Here is a 26,046-nt window from a genome sequence, read left to right as displayed (position 1 = left end):
GGGTACTGGGTGGCCAGCTAAGTCACCGTGCAAGTTTGAGCAGTCCTTCCCCTCCTTGGGCTTCAGGTTCTCAAATATGATGGGGAAAGAGTTGGGCCAGACAATGGCTCACAGCCGTTTTGCCTCATCTACCATGCCCCCACCCCCTGCCCCGTGCCCCGTGAGTGGTACCGGGTATCCGCCCAACTGCCCTGGGACTTGCTCAGGGCTGCTGGTGGTCTGCCACTCTGCACCAGGGGCAATAAGAGCTGGGACAGGGCCTTAGCATCGGTTGGCTCCCCTGCCAAGGATCTCGCAGGATTTCCGGGGGGCACCCCACCACATCCTGACCTCGCTCGGCAGGTGCACCACCCCTGTGACCCACATCGTTCCCTGCTCTCCTCTCCGGGCAGGTGCAGCCACAGGCCTGTCCTCCCTGCCCCCCGGGCCCACCTTCTTTTCCTGCCGCTCCACGGAGAAGGAGGCTGCGATACAGTCTGCTGGTTGAAACCTGTTTTAACAAAGTTGCCCCAGAAGCTCAATATGAAAAATAGATAAAAGCAAGCTGCCGGTTGGGGGCTGGGGGCTCAGCACTCTTGACCCTTTATTTCTCCTGATAGGACTCCCTGATCCTAGGATATCATAAAGCACCAATTGAAACAGAGCAGTTCAGTGCCCTCACATTACAAAGAAAAGGCTCAGAGAGGGCAAGCCATCTGCTCTGGGTCGCTCAGTAAGTTTGGATAAGTGCTATGACCCCCTGTCCAGCACTCTGTCCACCACAGAGAGCCATTGCCCATTTGCCAGCGCTGACCCACATGTCCACGAGCCCGTGTTCTGGCCCCTTCCACCCTTGGGTGTCCGGAAGGGGATCTCATATACCCTCAGGATAAATGGGAGGCTTGGCTTTACCCTAAGACCAGGGTGGATGCATCCTAGAAAACATTTTATGGTCATTTTAGGATGTCATAGGAAGAAGCCAGATTTGGGACCTCTTGGTGCTGGGGCAAATCTCAGTTTCACCTCTTAGGAAGTCACTAAACTTCTTTCCACTGTTTTTTGTTTGTTTTTATTTAAAAAACAAGCGTAGCCATATCTGCCTTGCTCGATTTTTCATGAGTAAGGATTAGAGAGTAGGTGTTACAAAACGAGCATGTTGCGGGGCAGGGGCGGGGGTCTCTGTGGCTCAACTCTCTGCTGACAGTAACTGAGCTACAAGCAAGTGCCTTCTCCCCAAACCTACGGGATGCATGTGAAGCAGTGTCCAGCATGGAGAGGTGGGCAATACAGTCATTCCTGACATGGCTTTAATATGTCATTGAAAGCAAAATTTCAAATTTCCCCATTTCTTTGTTTTCTAGATCAGCTTTTCATACTCAGAGCCTCCCCGCCGCAGCCAATACCCAGGGCTGGTGGGATATGGTACCTCCAGTCTGTGAGCCTGTTGGACACTGAACACATCTGACAAAAAATGTTACAAATGAGGTTCAGGCCCCAGGCCAGGTCCTGGATACCCTCATAACCTATAAGCTGACATCATAATCCTTGGCAATGAGAAAACAGTTGTAAAGAAAATTATTTTGATGTTAGATCACACAGATACACAATTGGACAGAATAGGACAACAGTGAATATGAAATAGGCTTTTCTTTTCATTTCAAATCTGGATGCTTGGGAAATGCAGGACTCCTTAGAAAGAGGAGGGCATCTGGACACGTGGGCCCAGGGATCGTGAAGTTAGTGATTCCTGTATTACATCGCCTTTCCCAGCAAGACTTAGTTTTGCTTTTTGGTCACACACACGAACCACCGGCGAGGCTCATAAGCTTATGGAGTGAGATGGAAATTGATATCTTGCCTCCTAACGGCATTTGCATGTGCTGAGCCCCGCGTGAATCACTTGTCAAAACACACAGGTGCCCGGGGTGAGGACCCCCGAGCTACTCTTTTTCAGCTCACCATTCCATCCTTATCTCTTCGGGTTCACCTGCATTGCCCCTGAAGTGGATTATGATTCTGACACTCATTTCTGTGATTGTTTGATGAATGACTGTAAGTGCCGTGAAGACAGAAGTCTGTTTTCACTCAGAGCTGGAACACAGTAGATGTTCCATAAGGAAATAAAAGGAATAGATGAAAACTGAGGAGACACTGTGCCTGGGAGAGACACACCACTGTCATTATGCCTCTTGTATGACTGAGGAAACCGAGGCCAGAGAGTTTACGTCACTTGTCCGAGTTTATCACCAAGCTGGTAAAAGAGAAGGCAGGGTTTGAACCCAGGCGTCTGGCTCCAGAGCCCGGCTCTTAAGTATTCTGCTCTGAGGCATAAGGAAATGGACGGAGGGTTACATAAAGCTGAATCAACCCCTTTTTATGACAAGATCACGGCACTTCTCTTGTGTGCTAGAGGGTCAGATACATCATAGGTGTTCAGTAGATGGACCAATAGGCATATCGATAAAGTAGCATATTGGGAAGTGGGTCCTGACACTCTGGGTGCTTGGAAGTTCTGTTCAGAGGATGTAATTTTTTAGCTGATTGTCCATGTGACTTGGAGGGTGTGGAGGTCTGGAAGAGTAGGGGGAGATGGCACATCTGTACTTTGAGAAGGAGCGCGGCCGCCTGCCAGGGTTAACGTGAGAACTAAATTTAAAGACTTCAGTGACAACTGGTTCCCCTCTGCTCTCTGTCCTGGGCTCTGTCCCCTTTGTGGCTCACGCCACAGTTCATCATTATGTATTTGTTTCTTTCACAACCCCAGGTTATAAACTCCCTGAGAACACGATCCCATGTCTATTATATTGCTCAATGAAAAATCATTACCTAGCAGGTGCCTGGCACATAGTAAGCGCTCACTGAATTCAGTCGAGTGGATAAAATTACCATCTACAAAGTACTCAGCCCAGTGCAGGCAGGTGGCGCTGTGCTTTCAGCGGCAGCCTGACCCTCTCAAGGTGGTCCTTTCCCCCTGAGCGCGATCGGGGGGACAATTCCCACTTTCTTCTGAAGCTCCTGAAGTCTCCCCACCTTCCCTCCCCGCTCCTCAACCCTGAGCGCCCCCGCCCCGGCCATGGTCCCAGCTGCCTGGATGGTGCCAGGGAGGGAAGTGTGACTTTGCAAAGCTGTTTGACAACAAAAGTGAGCCACGTTGAGGCCACACAGTTTCTGTCTGTAGCTCAAGTTACCGTAATGAAATGAGACCCCTCCCTCCGTGGTTCTCAGATAGGAGGAAGTGGTTCGGACCCAGTGTACTTATTTCCTTTGGAACTCTTGGGGAGGAAAGAGAGGGAGGAAGTCAGTCACACAGTACAACCTCAATGCATATTCATTAAGGGAAGGATAGATGGATGGACGGGTGGACAGATGGATGGATAAATGTGCTTACAGGGCCCTCAGGTTGGCTGACAAGAACCGAATGCTCTAGCCTCACATGCTGGAACATTTTAATGAGAATTTTAAGCTCCAGCTTCTCTCAGAGCTGGGGGAAATAAATTCTTGCTGAATGTCAAATGAAAAATTAAAACCCAGCAGCATCTATTAATGCAGGAAGCTGATTGGGGTTTACTGAAATGAATCATTTCTAAGTCTTTAAGAAAGATTCAGTCCCCTTGGAAATACATCGAAGCTCAGCGTGGGGAAATTTTTTCCGTAATAGGAAAATGATGTCAGTGCAATACAAACCTACCCGTGTCTGCTTCACTTATATGAGATGGAGGAACACTTAGAAATAAGCATTCAGAAAAATCAAGAAGGAATGTCCAGGTCGTCAGCTGTGCAGTTTGACCCATCATATTTAACACAGTCTGCTACTGTTTACTGCCTAGGGATATACAAGTAACTTGGGGTACTTTAATTTTCTGGATTACGAATGATATTAATAGCTGCTATTTAGTATTTAGCATCTCCTACATACTGTATATAATTTAAACTTCTTACTAACACACATGGAAGCTGGTCTTCTTTTTACGAGGAAAAAACTAACCCTCAGAGAAGCAAAGTAACTTGCCCAGAGTCACTCAGTTCACTGGCGGCTGACCCAGGATGTTGGCCCAGTGTAGCTGATTAAAACAATGGGTTTCCCTGGTCTTACTTCCCTGATTCTAGATCTGTTTAAGACGCAGGAGTCTAAATAGCTTTCAGTCTGTCTGTTCCATCGTTTGTTTTTTTTAATTACTATTTTTCTTGAATTTAATTTATTTTTTATACAGCAGGTTCTCCTTAGTTATCTATTTTATACACATCAGTGTATACATGTCAATCCCAATCTCCCAGCTCATCACACCACCACCTCCACCCCGCTTTGCCCCCTTGGTGTCCATACATTTATTCTCTACATCTGTGTCTCTATTTCTGCCTTGCAATCGGTTTTTAATATTATTACTATTATATTTGTCAGAGCATGTTAAGCACTCTTGAATAGCATTTTTCCAACTGGAGACTATAGATTGCACCAGATTTTGCCAGAACTTCGATTTGGCCTTACCTCCCCAGTTTTAAAAGGACCACAGCCCCAATTTATAGCACCTCATAGCACGCTACAGAAAGACGATTTGCAGCTATGGGGTGTTATTTCTCCTAAGACAGGAGCACTGCTTTAAAGACACACTTCCGTCCTTCCCACACCTGCTCTCACTGAGGTAAGGCTCCTCCTCCCCCACCTCAGCCCTTGGAGCCCTCAGAGGCTCTCACCAGCTGTGTGACTTGGATGAATCACCAAGACTCATAACCTCTCTGAGCCTCATTTTCTCACTTGTCAAAAGCAAACAGTCATCGTAATCTTACAGGATTGTGCCAAGGAGTGCAGGAGAAGAGCCTGTCATGCAACACCCGTCCCCTGCCACTCAGCTTGGCAGACTCCTTCCCTTCACTCTGCGTGCATAACCCCGATTCAGGACAGTCTGAGGCCAAAACCCAGGCCATTTCCCTGACACCAGGCTCTCTGGACCTCTAAGAACCTAAAAAGATGTGGAGTGTGCCACATTCCTTAGGGGATTCTAGTTCTCCCAAATCTCTTCTAATCCTCACATTTTGTTTTCAGATTTTATATGCCTCGCATGTTTGCCTTTCCTTTAATCCTACTCCTGCCCTGTACACAGCCCACCTGCTTGGATTCTTGTTGCTTATTATCATCCGTTCTCGTTGGCATCTTCCCACAGAAGATCCACACTCCCAAACTCCTAGAAGCACTATTGTGATGTCCGCCTGCCCGGGTTCCATGTACCTTTAGACGTCATGACTCCACACTGATAGCATTTATTGAGCACCTACTATGTGTCTGAAACTGGCTTGGACACTTTGCATATGTCAGCTCATTTAATCTGCTCGATACCTGTGTGAGTTGGGTACCATTATTCCTACTTCACAGAGGAGAGAATGAAGGCCTGGAGAGGTTTAAATGTCTCGCCCAGGGTCACACTGCTAAAAAGTCTAATAGCGAGCAGGAGTGTCCTCGGTAAGAAGCCTGCTATGTGCTAGGATGTTCTGTGGCTGGAAAATCTTCTCTGGCAGGAGCGTGCCCGTCCCAGCTCTCCCAGCCCTTCCTGCCACACGGTTCCCCATCACCGAGCAGCCACGACACGCCAGCCACCGTGTTAGGTGCTGAGCCTCACTTGAGACCAGGTCCTGCCTGTCCTCCCAGAGCACATCTGTCTCCAGAAAGTCCACCTGCTACCAGCTGTGTGTCTCTGGGGTCCTGAAGCCTCCTCCACCCCAGCCCCCCCCCCATGCGCCCCCAGATACCTTCAACAGCTGGGCATGGTCTCCCCTGGGAGTAGCTGAAGAAGGGCTGCCAGGAGCACCGTCACCACCTCTCCATCAGCGGCCGCTTCTGCGGCAGAGTGAGCCTCGCGCGGGTGCTGAGGAACCCATGCTGTCAAGAAGCGCAGTTGCTAAACCAGTTGCAACTTCCTCTGCTAGAAACAAGAAAGGCTTGCAGAAGGCAGGTTCCTGTTTTCAGCAACGGCACTGAGCAGACTTCTCTCTGTAAGGACGGGGCAGATAGCAGCATTGTTCTTGTTCTTTTACAAAGCACTTGGGGATATAGGCAGCTTGATTCTAAATGTCTGGGCCATGCTGGGCTTTCAGACACTGGAACTTTGTGTCTCTAATTAAAAGGCAGAGGAGGCCAAGAGGCTGCTCTCACGGTCCCCAAAGCTCACTGGGTCCAAGGAGGCTGCAGTTCAGAGCTGCAGCTTCTCTTTTCTCAGTTTATTGATGTCACTGCCCAGTGGACCCTGGAGCAGAGCTTCTGGCCCTGGCTCCGCTGTAGATGAGTTTTTTGTTTGTTTGTTTGTTTTGTTTTTTTAATTTATTTATGGCTGTGTTGGGTCTTCGTTTCTGTGCGAGGGCTTTCTCTAGTTGTGGTAAGCGGGGGCCACTCTTCATCGCGGTGCACGGGCCTCTCACTATCACGGCCTCTCTTGTTGCGGAGCACAGGCTCCAGACGCGCAGGCTCAGTAATTGTGGCTCACGGGCCCAGCTGCTCCGCGGCATGTGGGATCTTCCCAGACCAGGGCTCGAACCCGTGTCCCCTGCATTGGCAGGCAGATTCTCAACCACTGTGCCACCAGGGAAGCCCTATAGATGAGTTATTAATTGGCAGAGGCTTGAAATAGTGGGCATCAAAGACCCTTTACAGAAAGGAGCAACCCACCAGCCTTCCCGGGGAGGCACACCACCTCTTGGCTGTGCTACACCAGAAGAAACTAGAAAGGTTCAGAAAAATAATCAGCTTCTCCAGGTTTCTGCTTCCAGTTGACTAAGAAAACAGGGTAACTGAATGTGTGATGCTTGACTGGATCCTGGATCGAGGGAGAAGGACTAGAAAAACATTGGGATGGAGGTGGGGGATATTCAAATATATATGGCACGTTAGGTCACTTGTGTCGGTGGTAATTGTCCTGGGTGTGAGAATGACATTACAGTTATGTGAAGAAAGTGTTAGTTCTGAGGAAATACGTGCCGATGTACTTAGAGGTCAAGAGGCATGGTGTCTTTAACTTTCAAATGGTTCATTAAAAAAAAAAAAAGAAAACACACACACATATAAAGAGAAAGAGAATGAGAAATGTATTTGAGAAATGAGAAATGAGAAATGTATTTGAGAAATGAGAAAGCAAATGTGGCAAAATGTCATACTTTGTCAATCTAGGTGAAAGGCATAGGTGCACTGTACTATTTCAACTTTTTGATGGGTCTAATAATTTTTAAATGATAGTATACAGCTCCCTGTTCATAGCATGTGAATCTCAAGCAGGAAAGCCCAGGCACATGGGGCACAAGGGCTTGTTGGTGGCAGAGATGGAAGCTGCCGGGATGCCGACTCCAGGCGGCCCGCCCGGAGTTGCCTGCGTGAGCTGGGAACGCCGGATGAGTTCCCTCTGAGAGCCCTGGCCCAACCCGTGCTTCACAGAGAAGACAGAGCATCCAGGGACTTGCCCAGAATCACACAGCTGGTCCCCAAGCAGAGCCAAGGCCAGTGTCTTGGGCTGCTGTCACGGCCCCAACCCGGCAGGGCCAACACGGCCAGCGGGGACAGTCATCTAGAAACCTCTCTCAGTGTTGTTCTCGAAGATGAATTAAAAACACCAGGGCTGCTTCTAGGTTTAGCAGGAACTCTGTACTAGAGAGGTGATTCCTTAGACAAGGAATCGTAAAAGCCCCTGCTCTGCACAGGGCACCCTGGGAAGGTGCAGAGGAGATGGTGCAAAGACTGAATGGGTGATTCGCTTGGATGGAGAAGAGCGGGTGTGCAGGGAGAGGCAGAAGTGGAGTTTTTTTCCCCCAGGATTCACACAGAGGAGTAAAAAAGGTTCAGATTGATAGTCAAAAGTCATGAGCTTTCGGCAACTTTTCAAAAAATATTTACTGAGAATCTATTATGAGTTTGACTGAATTCATCCCCTCATTCAATCATTTATTCAATGAAGTTTTCCAGGCGCTGGAGTTCAGCCGTGCACGAAAGCCCCACCCTCACTGAGCTTATTACCTCCTCCGGGGGAGCCAGGGGATAAGGACTGAACTATAGCAACTGTCAATTCCGGTGACTCTACAAGGAAATGACATGGCCAGTGTGATAGAGGGGACCAGGGTGGGGGATGGGCTCTCTGTGCCATTGGCTGAGACCCGCGGGAGGAAAAGGACCCGGCCTTGGCACAAGCTAGGGGGTTAGAGGCTCATGCAGACTCTGGAGAGTAGGGGAAAGGCACAGTGGGGCTTAAGGAAGCTTCGAGTCTGATGGCGGAGGGCGACAGCAGGCAGACAGGGACCAGAGAGGGGTCTCCATCAAAGGCAGCAGTCCACACCCAGGAGAAGCTGCTGCAGAAGGAGAAGCCCAGAATTTGGAGCTGCGGGAGCCCGGGTGGCGGGAACCACTCTGCCCATGTGCAGGGGGTGACTAGGTAGCCTGGGGCTATTGCCCTGGCCCTGGTGTTTCACTACCTCCCTGTCAGACCTGCCGAAGCAGAACGTGTGTGAGATGTTCTTGAAGCTGTCAACCGCGCTGCCAAGAGCCCTGGGCTGCGGGCCGAGCAGGGGAACGGTACGGAGGTCAGAGCCCGCCCTTAGCAGGGGATGCCCCCGCCAAGGTCCTTAAGGATAAGTCTGGGGTCAGCCCTGGCTGGGTGACCACGTCGTGTCCGGCGGCCACACTTTAGAGCACATGGAGACACCCAGGTCCATAGGTGTAAAAGCACCTGATTTCTGGAGGGCTTTGCAAGTTAATTCGCTGTTAGGACCCAGGCTAGTGGCCACAGGCAGGTTAGCAAGACGCCCCCATGGGTTGAGATTTGCTCAATTAATTTCCTCGTACTTATGTGCGGTCATCACCTTATTGAAATCAAATGTTCCACTTTGTAAACAACCAGATTTACACACTTAATATTGTCGGGAGCCGGGTGTAACCTCCCCACCTGGGGGTCCTCAGGTCTCCTAACCCAAGCAGGACCAAACCCACTTCTCCAGCGTCAGGTCTCAGAGGGGCTCCAGGCTCCAGGAGGTAAAGGTGACTCAGCGTCACACGGCAGGGGATGCAATGCTTAAGCCCCACAGTTTACAGCTTGGTCCCATGTTAGCAGCTTCCCAGTTCTACTCAAAAGTATTTTTCCTTCTTTCTACGTAAATGTTGGAAAGGATAGAAGATGAAAAAGGCAACCTCAAGTACTAGTAAACCCCCTGTCAATGGGGAGAGTCAAGTGTAAGTTAGTTCACTCAGTAGGGAAGTTCAATAAGCATGTATCGAACATGAGACTTGTACTTGGTGCCATCAAACTGTCGATGGGATTCTCCTTTTCAAAGGGGTTAAACCATACAAGCTTCAAGATCCCATGCAAGCTACTGGGTTCTCTGAGAGCCAAGTTCGTGCACCTCCTATGGCTGGATAAGTACTGACTTATTCACTCATTCAATCATTTATTCAACAGCCATTTGTTGAACACCTGCTATGTGCTAGATGCTGCCCTCGGTGCTGAGTTAGAGAAATGAACAGGTAATGGCATAGAAGGTGGCTGAGAGAGTGGGGACAGCAAGAAGGCTCATCTTGGAAGAGAATTCTGAAAAGATCCCAGAGTGCCGCCATCATGAAGATCAAGAGGAGGAGCCATCAGGCAAAGCCAAGGGCACGTGCACAGGTTTGGGGTTAGAAGTTCTTGCAGCGTTCAAGGAGCAGAAAGCAGGGAAAGGGATCTCATACTGGGGGGATGCCAGGAAAGGAACTTGGCTCTTGCTATGGTCCCTCTTTCTTCTTTCCAATGGCTCTCTATGTCTAGACTTCACCCAAAGAAACCGAGGCTCCTAAGGTTTAACTTACTTGCTCTGGGTCCCACATCTGATGAGGTCTAGCCCCGGGAGGTGAGCTTGCTGTCACTGTTTTGCTGGCTCCCACCTGGTCCTCTCCTGTCCCAGTGCTCCTGTCACTCTGTCCCAGCCCTGTATGCTTGAATGAGACTTAGCGCCTGTCTCCGTCCTCCTCAAGTACCTGCTGAAGACTTCTGCATCCCACAGGACTGACTCCATCCCTTTTCAGCGTTCATCACAGTTCGTCCTCCCCACTCCTCCCGTGAGTCCCCACTCAGAGCCTCCACGCCCTGTTCCCTGCAGGGACCTCCTGCGCCCCTCTGTGCTGCAGCCAGGGCTCCTACCTCTTCACCGTGTACTTTGCCGCTGCCCTGCCCTTCCCTTCCCTGGGTGAGAGGTCCTCCCTCCTGCCAGGCCCAGCCCAGAGCTCACCTTGTCCTTACGAGTTCCCAGACCTCCCCCAACCAAAAGGGATTGCTCCCTCCTCGCAACACCCCTTGGAGTTTTACCTGCCCCTGCAAAAATAGGACACACGCATATTGGAGTCAAGAGAAGAGAGCGGTTCAGGGTATTTGGGAGCTGTGTGACCTTGCCAAGGTTTCTGAATCTCTCTGTGAGCCGAAATGGTGTTACTAATCCTACTTCTTTCCTAGATTGTGAGAGTCCATAGGAGGATGTGTGTAAATTACCTAGCATAGGGCAAGGCACGAGGTGGGGCACGGAACATGCACGCCCCCCCCCCCCTTTCCTTTCAAAGTGGAGAGTATAAGCTGGGGAGGGCAGGGACAGGTCTAACACAGGACCGTGAGCCCTGCACCCCGCCTGTCCCCAAACAGATGACCCATCCCCATCCCTCAAGTGCACAGATAAATGAAGGTGATGGATCTGCCTTCTGAACAAAAGCATGTTCACTGTGGGTATTGGCTCTTCACCTCTGGGGAGGAAAATGAGCTAACCTTGGAAATCATCTGGGGGACATCAGACCCTACTGTTTCTCTAGAAGTGGGAGTTCATGTTTCTGGAACCATCTCCAAAGTAGGGTAAGTGGTCCATCTGGATGAGCTGAATCCTCCAGCTAGAGTGGGACCTGAACGTGCATCGTCAGAATCTTCGTGCTTCTCTGGGAGCCCTCTTGGAGCTGACAGTGTCCTTGGGAAAAAGAGAAGCAGAAGCTCTGTGTGCACTGGGCTTCTCTGCTGTGAGAAATTGCATAAATGCTGCCGATTCACCAGAGCTGTTCTCTTCTGTTGTTGCCCAACCCAACCCCATCTTGTCCCCCTCAGGGACCATGGGTTCCCAGAGCTGGGGAGGCTCTCTGAGCAGGGGCCCGGTTTCAGCCTTCTCAACGTCGCAACTTTGCTTTCCCTATTAACTTCCTCTAGACGCACTAAGATGCACACTCTTGTTTTCTGGATCTAACAGGTGTTTATTTATTTAAATGAATATTGTATTACGTAAATATTAGCCTCACGCCAGTCATGAGGCTAATCTCTGGGGGCACAAGGATGCCTGGGACACATGCCCTGTCATCCAGGAGGTCGGGAGCGGACCACGATGACAGCGCAGCCGTGTGGGGCCTCCGGGGTGAAGGAAACCAAAGGAAATGGTCCAAAACGTTGCAATGGGCCCAAGGCTCAATGGACGGGTGATGTTCAGCTCAACCTTGAACACAAGCAGAGTCCACTAAGGCTACGCATTTGCTGGTGCTGGCCAGGACGTTCCGTTTGTGCCGTCTCGTTTTTTCCCGTTATGGGATGACAAGTTGCATCTTGTCTGGAGTTGGAAGTGACTTCAGTATCTGCCACTCACCGGTCATCCTGCCCCCTGTGATCTCCTCTGCCCTCTCAAATGCACCTGGGGCAGGCTGATGAGTTGACCCTCCTCAGATCAGTTCAGTCTCAGCCCAGATCTGCCCCCGCCTTCCACCCACCCTCCCCGCACTGTGCTCGGCATCTGTGTGGATTCCTCCCTGGTCCTCACTGCTCCAACCTGCCGTCTCAGGGACCTTCCCCTTTCTCCTATTGCCTGGCAGGCTCTGCTGGCTTTGCCTCTGAATTTACTCCCATTGTTCCCCTCATTTTACGATCTGCCAGAATCAGGCATGAGTCTCCAGTCCGGGCCAGCCAGGGCTTGATCCTTTCCTCTTAGGGACTCGGAGCCTGGCGGAAGGGCTCATGTTCCCTTTACCCCCTGCAAAAGGTGGGATCAAGCCCTGTCTGCCCAGGTCATGTCCTCTGTCCTAAGGTGATGTTCCCCAGGCCGGCTCCTGCCCCGTGACAGTGGTGGGGAGGAGGGATGGAAGATGTGGTGCCATCTGTCTGCAGGATCTTAGTTCCCCAACCAGGAATCCAACCCGTGTCCCCTGCAGTGGAAGCGCGGAGCTCTAACCACTGGACCACCAGGGAATTTCCTTAAAAAAATGTTCTAAAAGGATAAGGCTACCTAAGTGATATTTATAAGTAAATATTTTAGAATTTTCTTCCTGTGCTACAGTGGATTGTCTCGTACACCCTATCTGGGAGACCAAGACTCTAGTAGAAGCATAAAGGAGGAGACAAGGCATCATTTCTACACGAAGAGCGTTCTTACCAAGGAATTTTGAAACATTATGGGTTATCTTCCCTTGGGGCAAATATGTAGTCAGTCTTCTGGGAAGGGCACAGAGACCCTTGTGAATTCCACTTAGAACAAAGACAAGAGGCAGTCTCCCCAAGAGAAAGAAGAGGTGGTGCATAGTGGCATCAGGTGGTATCAGGCCCTGTGAAGGGAATTTCTTCAAGGGTCTCCCTAACATCTCCCTTTCCCATCTCCATGTTGGTGTGACTTCCAGAACCGTTAAGTTCCATGAAGGCAAGGAGCCTACCTGTTTTTGTCAGTGCTTGACACCTGGCACTAGCACCTTGCATGGCCAGAGTGGCCGTCAAGCATTTACTAGGAGGCAGGAAGGGCAGGGAGGGAGAATTGCAGGGTGGGACAGAGGAAGTAAAAAAACAAAAAAGCTCCCCTCCCTGTAGATGACAAACTTTCTGAAGGTTTTAATCATCTTCAGATTCCCTGCAGCATCTGGCATATAAGAGGTGCTCAAAAATGCCCCTGGAATTATCCTGATAACAGACTAGCTTCTAGCAGCAGAGCAGGCTGTGTACCTGGGCTGGTAGAAACAGCTGGACAGACATTTAGAGATCAGGCCTCTGTGATTAGCTCCCCAGCATGACCAGAGTCAGACCTCTTAACTGCTTTGCCCCTGTATTTTCATCTCATAAACAATAATAGCAATTAAACTCGCCCAAACACCTCGAAATGTGCTTTAACAGCACAAAAGGAGGTTACGATCTATCACAGGATGGTTGTGGCTTTTATTAAAGTCCCCTTACTAACTTCTAACTCGCTCGTTCTATGATGTCTTAACACTTCTGTGAGATAGGCTTTTCACGCGTGACGAGATCCTGTGGTTGTCCTCTAAAGAGCAAGCTCAAAACTGGCCTTGATGTAATTTAGAATGGTGTCGTCCATTTATAAGCCACTGGATGGGTGTGAAATTGTCAGCCAGCCTTTACTGAGCCTCAACTGAGCCACAAGTAATTACACCCAGCATCATCGGGCCGCTAAGGAGGGATAGGAAAGGACAGACAAGCTCAGCTGCTTAAAATATCCTTGGCCAAAACAGAATTTCAACCCCAAAGCCTTCTTTAGACTGGAGAAAATTTCACTATTTTTTTAAATTTTAGTTTGAGTAGCAATAATATTATAAATAATAATAACTGATCTCTGACAGTGCTCTACAGGTTGTAAAGTATTTTTCAAACCTGTTATTTCATTTAATTTTTGCAAGAACTCTTTGAAACATCAATTCTGAGTTTAATGACGGCTACTGCTTATTAGAAAGCTAACACATGTAAGTGCATTACCTTTTATGTTACCAGCTCATCTCAACAAGCAAGTGAGGTAAATATCCTTCTTACCCCCATATTACATTTGAGGAAACTGAGACACGGGGGGGGTTTAAATAGCTTTCCTGGTGACACACAGCTGGTAGGTGGGGGATGCTGGACTTGAACCTGGGCTAATAATTGACATACGGCCCATGCTCTCGATGCCGTACCTTGAGACACTATTATATACCCATTTTACAGGTGGGGAAACTGAGACCCAGGGAGTAAAGCCACTTACCAAGTTGTCAGCTCAGGTTTCAGTAAGATTTCTCTAATCCCAAAGCCCATGCTCTGCCCATTCTTTTTTCTACACTGTATAATAATTTATACTTGTTTTCCCTGACAAATTTGAAGGGGATGGAGTTGCAAATGATATGACATGGACTCCGGGAGCTCAGCTGGGGCAGGGCTTCAGGAGGGTACCTATTTAGTTCATAGTAATGCATCAGCACCTTAGCCAGAGTCCCCTGGGATTGTCAACATGGGAAAGTTTGGGGAGTGGGTCTGCTGGAATGATGGGCCCCGGGGCTACCCTTGTTTACAGGGCGGGCGCTAGGCTCAGACTTCACACCCAGCTAGAGCTAATACAAGATAAGGAAGTGGGCAGTGGAAAATGCCAGGCCCATCTGAACACACAAGGCCAAGTGCGGGGGGGGGTGGGGTGTGAGGCTCAGGCCCGAAGGCACAGCCGCCAGGACAGGCCCGGGTGGCGGGTTTCCGTTCAGGTGGTTGTGCAGGCAGTTTGCCCTTTGCAACCTCAAAGAGCAAGTCCACGGTGGCCTCTGTGGTCCGGACGTTACGGGAACCCTGGACAGTCCACTTCCAGTGCGGCCCCCTCGCTCCAGGCCTCCTCCCCACCTCTGTGGCCAGCACAGGGGCTCCCATCCTGGAACCTGACCCCAGCACCCTGTAACTGAGCTCCCTGGGGCAGCCCCCTCCCCACACCTTGGCTCGTGGCACCCAGGAAGGCCCTCTTGGGCCAGTGCCCTTCCTCCCAGCCCAGCCTCCTGCCGAGGTGCCCCCTCCTCAGCTGACCTCTCCAGGGATGTCAGACCCACGCTGGGCCACATCCCTCCTCTCTGCTCTGCTCCTGCTGACTCCACCCAGAGTCACCACCAGTCATGTCCACGCAGCCCGGGTCACCCCTCCTGCTGATACTGTCCCCTGAGCGGACACCCTGTCCCCCAGCCAGTTCCCCTCCTGCACACACAAGACCATCCACACCTGCCAGAATCTCAGAGCTTCCACACACACTGCGCTTCTCCAGGGCAGGCACAGGGAGCCCTTTCTATGGGTCAGGAGCTGGTCGGGGCCATTTACCCCAGGAGGGAAGGGAGAAGGAAGAAAGCAAAGGAGGGGGAGATGGAGAGAGGGAGGCAATCGGGGGTGACGGGGAGGAAACTAGTAATCAGACATGGCTTTTGCACTCCTAGATTTCTGGGCTGGGCTCTACCGTCTTCTAGCTGCTCATATTTGGTGGGGAAGTTCACGTACCACAGCTGACTGTGGAGTCAAACTTACAGGGAAAACAAGCAGCTCCGTCTCTCCCGTAGGGCAGAGCGGCCAGGCTTCGGTTCTAGGCCAGCCTCCTCTGGGCTGGGAACCCAGGCAGTGCCTCTCACCCCTCCATCTTTCCACCTTGAAATTAGATGTGCAGGTGCAGCCCTGGGCAAGGGCTGGCTAACACCCAGAGCGGCCGTCACTACCATTCACTCATGTATCCTGATGTCACCAACCCACACAACAAAACTAAGAGGGATGAATAAAATCCCGACTTTACAAAATGGATTTGGTGAAGTTAACTGATTTGGTGAAGTTCATTGATGCATCACTATGAACACGACGAGGCCACTAAGGGACAGAGCAGAGGCTCAAACGCAAGTCTGTCTGATTTCTAAGCCCGTGTTCTCACCACTTCTCTACACTGGTTTTGCTTTTCAAAATTTTTAAGCGCACGACAATGTAGAATTAGTCAGCAAAGGGCTGGCATGTCCTACTGGGAGGACGCACAGAACTAAGAGGGAGAGAAGGAATGGAAGCCAGTGAAGCGTTTGCTCTGCCCCAGGCCCTGCGCTGAGTTCCTCACACAGTGTACTTCCCACACCTCTTGCAATAAGGCTGTGAGGCATGTGCTGTATCGTTGAGGGGACTGAGGCCTAAAGGGGTGACTGATTTGTTCAAAGCCAAAGAATAAGAACGTGGGAAAGCCGAGGCTGACATCCTCCGAGGCCAAGGCTTGCCCTCTCTTCCACACAGTCCCAGCTGCCCTAGGCATTATTCCGGGTCAGCTGGTCCCTGAAACAAAGCCACAGGAATACATGACTGGAAAGAAACATCTAGGCACTTTTGCAAGTTATAATTTTGATATTAGCTTTAAAAAGCGACACCTGCCCACCGTGTATGTATGAATTGCTTGTTGAGAACAGGGAGAAAGACTCAGGAGCCTGCCTTTTCGATTCCCTTTGAAATAAGGGGGCAGCCATCGCCTTGGCCATCACTCAGGGTGTCACTTTTAAAGGGTGATACCTTTGCCTGGGAAAGCAGTACTTTTCAAGTGCCAAGAGTTTAAATGGTTTCTGACAGCCAGAAGGTGACTGAGGCCGTTGGATGTAATGTTTGTGACAGATGGAAAAAGGCATTTTGTCAAGTGTCCAAGAGCCTGGAGGAGAAACATGACAGGAGAGCAAGCTCTGTTCTAAAGGGGCAAAGCCAAGGCCCAGCAAGTGCCCGGGAGGCTCCCAGACCCGGGAGGGCTCCCCCCAGCGGATGCCTGGGCAAGGCCTCCACACAGCGCGTCCAGGTAAAGGGGACAATCTGTAGCCAGGTCACGTGGAGAGTACCATTTGCCAAAGATGTCAGGAGAAGGGAGGCTGAGAGCAGAGAGTTGCCTTTTCCCTATTCCCTTTGGCATAGGGAGGCCGGACGGTGCAGCTGCTTTGGAGACAAACAGACTGAATCCAACTCGGAAGCAGTGGGTGATTTGGGGCAAGTCATTTATCCCGTCTGAGGCTTTGTCCCTCTTTCATAAAAGGGACACAGTCTTCTCTCCCCAGTTCCGAGGTTTAGAAGATGAGGTAAAGGGCGTGGAACGCAGCAGGCGCCCATTACCTGCTGGCATCTCCTCCTCTTTCTTCCATGTGTAGACACGGTTGGTTGGTGGGTTAAGTTTGCAAATAATAACGCCTTTTTGTAAGGCATTTTGGCAGCACGTTATAAAAAATGTTTTAAAAATATGTATAGTTAGAATGCTAGGCAGGACTCCTGAACCTTGGGTTAAGCAGTGGTTTCTTATATATGACCGCAAAAGCAAAAACAGCAAAGAAAAAAATAAATGCATTGGATCTCACCAAAGCTAAAAACTTTTGTGTTGCAAAAAATACCATCAAGAAAGTGAAAAGGCAACCCACAGAATGGGAGAAAATGCTTACAAATCATATATCTGTTAAGGGACTTGTACCCAGAATATACAATGAACACTAATAACTCAGTAACAAAAAGACAAATTATCCCAATTTAAAAATGGGCAAAGGATCTGAATAGATGTTTCCCCAAAGAAGATATACAAATGGCCCATAAGCACGTGAAAAGATACTCAACATCATAGACATTAGGGAAATGCAAATTAAAACCATGATGAGATACCACTTCATACCCACTAAAATTTCTATAATAATAATAAAAAAGACAAAGCGTTGTTGAGGATGTGGAGAGATCGGAACATTCGTACATTGCTTGTGGGAACATAAAGTGGCACAGCTGCTTTAGAAACATGTTGGCACCTACTCGAAGGGTTAAATATAGAGTTACCATATGACCCAGCATACACACATACATACTCCTAGGAATACAACCAAGAGAAACGAAGACATATATCCACACACGCAAAATTAAACACGAATGTTCACAGCAGCATTGCTTATAATCACCAAAAAGTAGAAACAACCCAAATGTCCATCAGCTGATAAATAGGTACACAAAATAATCGTATATCTAGGCAGTGGAGAATTATTCAGCAACCAAAAGGAATGAAGTACTGATGCTTCCATGCTCTAACATGGATGAAGTGAAAGCAGCTAGACACAAAAGGCCACGGTATTGTGTGATTCCACTTATATGACATGTTCAGAATGAGAAAGTACGTTAGTGGTTTCCAGGGGCTGGGAGTGAGGGTGGGGAATGGGGACTGACTCCTAGTGGGTACAGGATTTCTTTGTGGGATGATGAAAATGTTCTAAAATTAGATTATGGTGATGGTTGCACGACTGTGTGAATATAACTAAAAACCATTGAATTATATGCTTTAAATGAGTGAACTGTCTGCTATGTGAGTTATAGCTCATTAAAACCATTTTAAAAAAGTTAGCTATAGGGGCCAAGAAACATGGATTAAAATACTATCTAAATATTTACCATACATATACAATAAAAAAATATTTCCCTTTAATAAAGGTTTTCACATGATATCTATTGGGAAATGATTAAAATATTATGTAAACTGCTCATTCAATACATTTTCGTTATCTCGCAGAAAAAAAAATATGTATACCTTTTGACCTAGTAATTCTTTTGTATATGAAAATCATGATGGCTATGTGAATAGATTTAGCTACAAGGATGTGCATTTCAGTATTGTCTAAAACATCATAAAACTAGAAACAATAAAGCTATCATTTACTGAATACTCACATGTGTAATGCACCCTATTGTTATATGAAAATCATCTTATTTTTCACTACAACAGTCCTCTAGGGAAACTATCAGCATCATTACACTCCTTCTTACAGATGAAGGAAGAGTCCAAATCAAAAAGTACAAATCAGAGCAGGGCTTTGCATCCAAGTGTGACCTGCAGCTGCTCCTAACCTCTCCATGACTCTCTCCCTAACAGCCTAAATACCTGATGCACGATGGCATTAGAAAATCTCATAAATGGCTAGGTATCAGCACAGACTGATATTCACAATGCACTGTGAGATAAAAAAAGACAAGTTCAACATCAATATGATTTAACTTGTTTCCTACTCATAACACACACACACACACACACACATACACACACACGGAAGATACATGCTAGGAGGATAACAGTATTTAACCGTCATGCTCCCTGATTGAGAGGACAGTAAGTAATTTTAATTTTCTTTGTTTTGTTCACCTGTATTTTCTACCATAGACTTTTGTGCTGCTATTTTTGCTTTAAAAATTGCAAAAGTTGCCGTTCTGCCTTTAACTAAACTGAGGTGACACCGATGGCTGTAGGACAATGCATGTTAGCTTTTTTCCAGGGTGTGAAGAAGATTGCCATTTCGGTAGACCTGTGATGTGATGATGGCAAGGCTTGTTCTTGGGACCACTCCTCTCGGTCAGGACGGCCTCTCCCGCCCTCGGGGGTCTTCCCACCTCTTATTTCCCCTGATAAGTGTTCTTCCATGGCCTTGGCCTTGCCACTCATCCACTGATCAGTGACTATGGCTGCTTTCCTCTTGACAAGAGTCAAGTTATGTTTTAGTATGGAATTGATCTTTTAAATGTAATTAAAATTCTTTCTAATTAAAAGTAATATAAATTCATTGGAGAAAAGTTAGAATATTCTGAAGAGTGTAAAAAGCCCATAAAACTCACCCATCATTCCCTCTCCTGGAATTAATAGGGGACTCTGGGAGTTGACAAAGTTGGACTATCCAGAGAGCCTGGTGGAGTGATAGGCAGTGGGGAGATGGCATGAATTTCACAGGACCCCTGCCCTCCCTCGAGGCAGCGTGGCATCATGGGAAAGCCACAGCATCTTGGGGTTCAGAAAATCTGGCTTCTTAACCTCCTTCACCTGGTACCAGCAGCTTACTAAACTTCCTTGACACCCTTTCCTGAGTATACCCCAATTTCTTTTTGGAATGAAGTGGAGAATGTACAAAAGAGGTGATTAAACAAGTAATGTATTTTCTTTTTAAATAATACTGGTTCTTCCTACTTCATCACGTGGGTGAGGGTATTGAAATGAGACTGAGTGAGCGCTCTGTATAAAGCAGAGTGTGGGACAGTTGTAAATGCACATCAAAGTGACCTAGGGTGGGTTCTGGTCTGTGTGGCTTTTCCAGGCTGCAGACATAACGAGAGCATGACAACGGACCTTTGCAAGCTGTCCTGTGTGACTTCCCCATTCGGCACTCCTGACGCAGGAGAAGTCAGACTCTCCCCGCCTTTCCTCTCTCTGTCCTGGCCACCCTCGCAAAGATTTTGTTTACAGGTCATCACCCATAAGCCACCCCGAGTGGCGTGGAAAATAAGGGTGTGATGGGCTGAGTTCTCGTTGTTTCCAGCCATAGGTAGGACAGTGTAGGGGAGAGACAGTGCAAGCCTTATAACCCTGGCTCTACTGCTTTTAGTCCCAAGACCTTGAGCAAAGTACTTGCCCACTCGGAGCCTCCATCTATAAAGTGGGGATGGTAATCCTTATAGGGCTGTTGCTGGGATCACATGAGAAAATGTGCATGAATGACTGGCTCTTAAAAGGTACGTTGTAAACATTTAATTGCCTTCCACTTCCCTTTAAAAGTTATATAAAGATGGAGCAGGAATTCCCTGGTGGTCCAGTGGTTAAGACTCCGTGCTTCCAATGCAGGGGGCACAGGCCCTGGTTGGGGAACTAAGATCCCACATGCTGCGTGGTGCGGCCAGAAGCTTTTTAAAAAATGTTTTAACAAAAGTTATATAAAGATGGAGAGACGCAGGTGGAGAGAGGCTGCAGAGGGCTTAGCAGGCGTCCCACGGCCGGGAGGAAGCAGACCTGGCCGTGAAGCCGTACCTCTTGCTCAGTTCCCTGCGCCTCAGAGGGACCAGGCTGTTTGTCTTTCCGGCAGGTTCTGACTCCTGCCATCAGCTGCAATTTATGAAGTGCTACCCCACTTTGCCACACTGGAAGTTGCTTTCAAAGTTTTAAAGAGAATGACAAGGTAGAATTAGTCACCGAAGAAGGGCTGGCGAGCTGTTGTCCTATTGGGAGGACCCACGGAACTAAGAGGGAGAGAAGGAATGGAAGCCAGTGGTGAGCGCTTGCTCTGCCCCAGGCCCCGCGCTGAGTTCCTCACACAGTGTACTTCCCACACCTCTTGCAACAAGGCTGTGAGGCTGGCGCTTTATAGTGGAGAGCCCTGAGGCTTACAGAGGTGATGTATTTTGTACACACACACTTCTCCGTAAGAGAGGAAGCACTCACGGAGCCTCTTTCCAGCCTTGCCTTTCATGTGCTCCCCTAGGTTACGATTCATCCCTGTACTTGGTGTTAAGATGCTTGGAGGCAAGGGCAACACCTCGGCTGATGTTCAAAGGATATTAACAAGGGCTAAGATACAGGTTTTTTTCCGCATCCAAATTCCCTGGGCTTTCACCAACTAAAAACAAGAACTGCTGATTCCTAAGAAGAAGAGGAAAGGGGAAGCGTGCTCTTATGCCCTCAGGCTAGGGTTTCAAGATGAAAGTTGTGTTAATTACCATCCCTTTGACTGAACTTTTGCCAAACTCAAAGTGTTACAAATTAGACTAAAACTCATGCTTTTAGGGATCAAGAAAAGAAGACGATTTCGGTGTAGAAAAGATTAAAGAGAATACTAATATTAACTTGGATGTACAGAAGGTTTTTTAAAGAGTCTATCTCTTGCTTTAGTTTGCGGAATTCTCTCTGAGTTGTCTGCCTCAATGGTGTCCCCCAGTCCAGCTAGTCTACAACATTCTGGTCTCAACCTTCCAGGCTTGGGCCCGTTCCTAGGAGAGGGTCCTATGCAGGGCAGTGGCAGTGAAGCACTGGATCACGCCTCACCCCTTTCTCCTCTGGCCACACGAGCCTCTGCTGGGCTTCCTGCTTCAGACAACACCTCTCCCATTCATCCCACTCAGCGGTCAATCCACCATCCAGCCATTCATTTGAGTTCCTGCTCACCAATGTTTAGCGAAGGCCTGCTGTACGCCAAGCTTTGTGCTAGGCTCCGGGGGTAAAGGAATAACCATCCCAACCTCTGCCATCAGAAGTTCATCTTCAGAAAGCTTCGAGGCTCATTTGCTGAGAGGCTATTGAGTGCTATGCACTATTTTCAGCACTGAGATGCAAAGACAAATGACTCAAGGACATTCCTAAAATACCTTCTCTAACACCCTGTTCAGAAGCCTGTACTGACTCCTCACTGCCTGTGAGATACCTGTCCTGTATCTTGGGGTTTACTACCTTCTAATTGCACCTCTTGCTTAGGCTGGATTTAAAGCCCTCTCACTTTTGTTCCTCACTACCTCTCTATGCCCATGCCTCTCTTCACCCAGGAGAATTAATTGGTCCATCCATCCACCCATCCATCCATCCATCCATCCATCTACCCATCCACTTACACAGCCACTAGCTCACTCATTCAGTACATATTTTTCTAAGTCCTGTTCTGGGGATGCTGGGATACCTGAAACCAGCTGCTACCCCCTACAGCTCCCTTGGGTAATCAGACCCCTGAATTCACCTGCCATCCCTGCCTTTTCCCCCCAAGAGTGGCCACCTGCCGTCTTTCCTTTTCTCTAATCGTTTCCTCCCATCAAAGCCCACTCAAGTCCTACTTCTGTGCAGCTTCCTCTGGACCACCCTCATGCTCAGAAATCTCTCCCCGCTCTGAACTTTGAAAGCATGAGAACTCCTGGCTCTCTCTTGACCCTGATGATAGACAGATTCATCTTGAGGCCACTAATATGTGTGTCCTAGGGATATAGTCCATATTTTCAAAAAGTAGGAAGTGAATGTGAACAGAACTCCAAGACAGAGATTGCAAGGGACTTGCTCCCTGTCACTAGGTTTGTAACAACAGGTTTAATTAAGTGACTTTGATAATGATAATATCAAATGATAGTACGTCAAATTGTAGGAGTGAAATACCTGGGTAACAGTATTCATCACGATAATTGTAACTAACTTTATGGAGTGATAATTCCATGTTAGGTAGTTTGCATCCATCATCTCGATCACTCTGCGTACCAGCCCCGTGAACGTTCACCAAAATATCCCCATTTCTCAGATCAGGACTTGGAAGCTCAGAATGACAAAGGGAGTTGGCAAGATGGCAATGGACGGAGCTGGGGTCGAAACCCTGGTCTGCCCGGGCCCGGAGCCGTGACCTTCCACTTTGCTTTGGCCTCACATTCACACAGGGACAGAAAGGGACCGGTGACCAGAGTCATAAGACTGAGGGCTCACAAGGTTAGAACATGTTGCTAAGGAGCCAGCTGCCTGGATTCAACTCCCGGTGCCCTCGCTCTCCAGCTGTGAGACTCGGGGCAAGGACCCTGATCTCTGCCCTGAGTTTCACCCCCGTAAGGCAGAGATAACCCTGTCCCCACTCGTAGGGTTGTTCTTGGGTGTAAACCAGCCTCTATGTGTACAGCCTTCTAGAGTGTGTGGCACATACTGAGTGTTATTTAAATGAGAATTATTGCCATCATTGTTACATCTGCGTGCAGGGCACCTGCGCAAGGGCTCGGCGTGAATTAACTCCTTGATTCCACACTGTGCCCCCGGCAGGCTCCCAGCTTCCCACCCACCCCCTCCTTCCCTTCACCGTCCCCTCACGGGTGAGGGACCCATTGTGGGGGGGACGGGTGGCAGAGGGTGACGGACTCGAGGAAGGAGATGAGAAGGAGCTGGCACCTCCTGGAGGGCTCACCTGCCACCCAGAGCCACCTCCTTGGACTCACCTGTCCCCCTAAGAGAGGGCCACCAGGCCCTTCTGGGATGGCGTGTTTGTCACAGAAACTACCCCCTCCTTGGTGCTTTCCGGGGAAGACCTGTGAGTGGTTCACTGAGGTGTCCATTTCAAGAAAGTCTGGTGTGTCTTGTGTGTGTCTCTGTGTGAGAGTGTGTGTTTTTGAGTGTGAGTGTGTCTTTGTGTGTGTGTGTGTCTGTGCGTGACTGTATGTGTGCATGACCGTACTGTGAGTGTGCCGTTCTGTCTGTGACCACGTGCTCTGTGCCCATGCTTGGCCAGGGGCAGGCCCTGACTCTCGGGTGACCACAGTGGCTGGCTGAGTTCAAGACACCTTCCCATGTTCAGAGGCTCCAGAAAGAAACAACAGTGGTCAGCAATGGTGGTTTTGCCCTGCACTATTTTTAAAGTTAAAAAAAACAACAAGCGGAAATTCATTGCCACTCTAGGTCAGATTTAGGTAAAGCGCGGGCCCAGGGCTGGGGAGGGACGGCTGGCGTGACAGGCGGCTGGAGAGACCCTGCTGCCGGTCCCCAGCCCCCTGAGCCCCGGGCGCTCACAGCAGTAGGGACCTCACCGCCCGCCGCGGGGAACACGCAGCCAGCCCCTCTGGGCATGCGCACCACGGCCTGTGCAGTAGGTGCGTCGTCCCCATTCACAGATGAGGAAACCGAGGCCCCAGGTGTCACTCACTGGCCAAGGTCACTACATCAGCGAGCGTCAGGGCTGGGGTGAGAGCCTGGTCCCTCTGCCCCCAAAGGCCCCGCTCTTTGCGCGACTCTGCGCACCACACCCTCCTGCCACCCCCAGTTCTCTGTCTTCAACCAAGTGCTTCAAAGTGAGGGCTGAGCCGGCCGTTGGCTTGTTTAACCACTGATTTTCCATGAAGAATGTGGTTTCCTTCAGAAAGATCGATTAAAACACAGTACTTGAAGAGAGGAAAGTTCTCTGAGTTCTCTCTTGCCATGTCAGTGTAACCCACGCCTTTAACCACTTCCTCACCGTATCAGGGACTCTGGCTTTTTATATCTGTAGAAAATGTAGAACACATTAGAGGGCCCCATCCTGAAGTCCACATCTCCTCACAGCCTATCTGTGGGCAGACGAGGGTCAGAGGCCCACCTCAGACTTCTGCACTTTGTCAGCTCGAAGCGCAGTTTAGAACATGGGGCTTTAACCTTGAATATCGTGAGCGTGTATTAGTGTGTGTGTGTGTGTGTGTCTGTGTGTGTGTCTTTTCCCTTCAGACTGAGCACATCCAATGGTTCTCAGAAAAGCTGACATTCTCAGTGTTGGAAAGATAAACCCATGGGCACAGGGACTCCACGTAAGGGTTCAACCTTCATGACCTTTACTTGCTGACACCATTGCTGAGCTCCAGGTTGGCTGGCATTGGCTGGCATTTTACTTTTATTACTGCTTAGGACTCGCCCTGGTTTATAGACGCTGAAGCTCAGAGCAAGAGCCCTTGGCTGGAGGTCCACAGAGCCTCTCTGTGCCTGAAACCCCCTCCTCTATAAACTAGGGTGATAATTCCCCCTGCCTCGTGGGATGGTTGTGAGGCTTGAGTAAATTAATATCTGTCAGATACTGAGGATGCACAGAGACACTCCATCGAGGTTGGCTCTTACTATTCTTGGGCACCTCAACCACCCCAGAGGGGCCACGTGGATCGATACTTCTGGGTCAAGGTGCCCAGGAGGAAAGGTGTTGAGGATCATGTGAAGTCAGCCTGTAGACTTGGGGCCGGGTCTGGAGCACAGAGCTTCTACATTCGCTGCATTGAGCTTCTGGGATTTGGAGCCTCGACCCTCCTTGTGGACAGGCCCAGTCCCAGGCCCCAGGCAGAGGGCTGCCTGCCCTCTGGGCATCTGCTTGGCCCAGTGCTGCCCTCAGCTCTCTGTCTACCCTCAGGGCAGCCTGTTCTCATTGTGGCGCCCGTGCTTTGCCCGTGCCCCTCAGTCCTGACCTGAAGCACAAAGACCCCTGGGACCTCCGGGGGGCAGCGCTGGAATGTACTCCCTGTTCCAGGAAGCTTGTCCAGCAGGCTTTCAGGAGGATCAGTGCCCTCCCCTCTAGACCTCTGTCTGTTGTCTCTTTTACACAGTGGGTACGAGCACCAACGACCCAGGGGAGCGTGGGCACTGCACTTTACAGTTTCCAGAGTGCTTCCTCTGCATTACCTCAACGCCCCTCTCAAAGACCCAGAGAGAGCCGTACCTGCTGGTAAACCCATTTCACGTATGAGGAAACCGAGCTCTGTGTTGCTGGTATTTTTAGGTCAGGGTAGGGCCTAAAATGGAAACAAACACCATGGAGTCAGCCAGATCAGTGTTCTCTTTACACTGGAGCAAGGGGGGCAGTTCAGCTCCTGGACACACCATCTTGTGCTGGATGTGAAGACACACATGGCATCACGTGGGGTTGAGAGCACAGCCCAGGGGTGGGCTGCTGAGACTGGGGTCCTGGCTCTGCCGCTCACCAGCTGTACGACGTTGGACAAGATACTGAACCTCTCTGTGCTTTGCTTTCCTCTTCTCTAAGATAAGGGCATAAATAATATTTACCTCCCAGGGTTGTGGAGAGGATTTATTGAGTTAATACATGTGAAGTAC

General features: G+C 49.3%; 2 protein-coding genes across 7 annotated transcripts in view; one reads left to right on the top strand and one right to left on the bottom strand.

Annotated features, from left to right (window-relative positions):
- SLA (Src like adaptor) overlaps positions 1 to 26,046 on the bottom strand; it is a 142,417-nt gene that overhangs the window by 33,363 nt on the left and 83,008 nt on the right. For 2 of the 6 annotated variants that reach the window (XM_082363792.1, XM_082363790.1), the window contains exon 2: positions 5,722 to 5,962. The exons of 3 other annotated variants lie outside the window; for them this stretch is intronic. The gene's annotated coding sequence lies outside the window, so the exon portion shown is untranslated. Of the gene's footprint in view, positions 1 to 5,721; positions 7,071 to 26,046 lie in introns of those variants that run through there. One more of the 6 variants, XM_082363791.1, reaches the window with a different exon arrangement.
- TG (thyroglobulin) overlaps positions 1 to 26,046 on the top strand; it is a 247,226-nt gene that overhangs the window by 181,895 nt on the left and 39,285 nt on the right. The gene's annotated exons all lie outside the window — the stretch shown is intronic.

Source organism: Balaenoptera borealis, assembly GCF_965194805.1.
Source record: "Balaenoptera borealis genome assembly, chromosome: 17".
In the NCBI taxonomy this organism is placed as follows: Eukaryota; Metazoa; Chordata; class Mammalia; order Artiodactyla; family Balaenopteridae; genus Balaenoptera; species Balaenoptera borealis.
Note: the sequence above shows the minus strand (reverse complement) of the source record. Positions and strands in the feature narration are given on the sequence as shown.